This window comes from Talpa occidentalis, unplaced genomic scaffold (genome assembly GCF_014898055.3).
Source record: "Talpa occidentalis isolate TD23 unplaced genomic scaffold, MPIMG_talOcc4v2.1 talOcc4.15, whole genome shotgun sequence".
Taxonomy (NCBI): domain Eukaryota; kingdom Metazoa; phylum Chordata; class Mammalia; order Eulipotyphla; family Talpidae; genus Talpa; species Talpa occidentalis.
Window position 1 is genome coordinate 41,859,611 of NW_023601543.1, and position 2,458 is coordinate 41,862,068.

The window sequence follows — 2,458 nt, forward strand, 5'->3', positions numbered from 1 at the left end:
CCTAACATTTCTATCAAATAGTAATAAAGTTAGAAATGTCTAAATTGTTTGTACAGTTACAAATTTAAACTAGGTAAATTTGACAAAACAGTAAGATAACAACATTGCTCCTTATTGAAGAAAAGTTAATTTATTGGAACTGGATTACATTTCTTCTTTATTTACATTAACTGAATTACTTACAAAATCACTTACTTTTCCATTATGACAGGCATATGTGAACTTAATTTTATAGTAAAATTATCCAATTTTGTCATATTATGTTTGAAGATAGTAGTTTTTTTTACTCTTTATGAGTATGTCTAGTTTATGTCCTTGATTTTTTTAATATACACATGTCAAGTTGCCAAATGTGTATTAGATTGAACAACTTCAATTTTCATGAAAGAAGAGAGAGAAAGAGCTCTTCAAGGTTTCATGGTTAATTTAGAGCAGAAATTGTTTCTGTAGTTTGGATTCATTGTCTTACTACTTTATTTGCCTCTGTATTCAAGGTATGTTTATTATATTAATTTATGTGATATTAATCACAAATACAAGAAAACATTTGCTTTTGCAGTTTTGGAATTGAATGTCATTATTAAACACATCTGAAATAATAAGTCTATCTTCTTCATGTCATTCATTTTTTCAGCACACATTTTGGTCTGACACTTGAAAGACAGAGTAGACACACAGAATGACAAATCTTTAGTTTTAAAGAACTGACTCATAATTCACTTGTATCACTGAAAAGATTAAATATGCCAAGTTAAGCATTTATAATTACCCATTATCTTTAATTAAACTGAAAAAATAACTTTTATTTTATCATAAAAGTTAGTCATTAATCAGAAATATCTGGTAATATGTTACTAGCCTATGAGAAATACCTGAATCTGATCTGCCAAGTAAAACTGAAAAGAATTTTGTCTAAGTATAACAATATCAAAACCTTTCTTCTGTTGCTGAAAATGTGGAGAAAAACTTTCATTGTCTATCATTAGTAGTTTGATCTTGAAAAACTTTTTGGAAGAAACAAATATATTGTTAGGAAGTAGGATAAAAGTTGTAGTACTTTTTACTTGGTTGCATACATGTACATATATATATATATATATATATATATATATATATATATATATATATATATTAGGTAGCTAGTGAGATAATTCTGATACTGTCTGAGATACAACTGAACCTGTATTGACAACTTTAGCTCATGCTCTGGCCCAAGTCACTTAAACTTTGGTGTCCTCACAAGATAATTAGAGTTAGTGAAGTCCCTTGCCCATGCCCAGGCTCCCAGAGTCTATGCATACATGAGTTGTTTCATATCCTATACTTTTAATTATTTCTACAGAACTCTTCTGCATCTTCATTCCTTGGACGATGTTAATACAGCAACTACTGCAAATAAAAGCGAAGCCTCAGAAGCACCTCCATTCTCCCAATTATTTTCAATAACAATACCAAGAAAACCCACTTCAACTTTCAAATCCCAGACATCAGCTTGCTATGTGATAATGATTAGTAATAGTCAAGTCACAAACTATTGCATTCTTTTCAGTATTCACATACGACCAAATATTGTAATATTTCTCTTACTCACACTTTATTCTAAGTCTTATAATCTTGTTTTTGCCAGGCAGATACCGTGTACTCTTAACTCCCTTTTCAAATATGGAATCTCACATACCACAGGGCTTCATTAGTACTTTTTCTTGTCTTGTATCTTGGCATGACACTCATATGCACATAAACAAGAATTACTTGGCCAGGTTTGTATTATTATTGTATTACCCCACTTAGTGCATGCTCATTTGTATTTTTAGATTTTTTTCTGTGTGCACAGTGGAATAATTATCTCCTTGCAAGGAAAAAGTTCTTGGTAAACGAAAAACAATCAAGATTCACTATGCTAGCAGAGCTCTTGGAAGAAGTCTGAAGTGTGCCTCTGGAAATGAGAGGTTCTTGAATGATTTCAAAGTGACATATTTTAACAACTCCCAGTGAATAATGCACGTGTCTATTAATTCTCAAGCCCTATATGCAGTAATGAGAAGTGAAACAAGAACTGGATGATGCATCAAGTGACTTAGGTTTTATCCTTTTGTCTCTCACAGACTCATAGAGTTACTTGGCCCAATAACTTCAACCCTCTGAGTCTCAGTTTTTCCAATTATAAAATACAAACTGTCAATCTATATCAATTGCCAGTGCATATTTTCCATTACTCCTGTGAATGACAGAATTTGAATCTGCTTCTGAGAATTTATTGTTCTCTGATTCGTGAGACCTACTGCACAAAAGAAAGACTTTTGGGAGGTCACTTTAATTGGCAAAGGAAATGGGACTGTGACCCTTCTTTTTAGGATTAGGTAGAGATCATAGAAAGGAACTAAATTCCCTTTTGGGTTCTGGGCATCTGATTGGTGCCCAAAAGTATATATGAGAGGAAGACAGAAATGAACTTTTT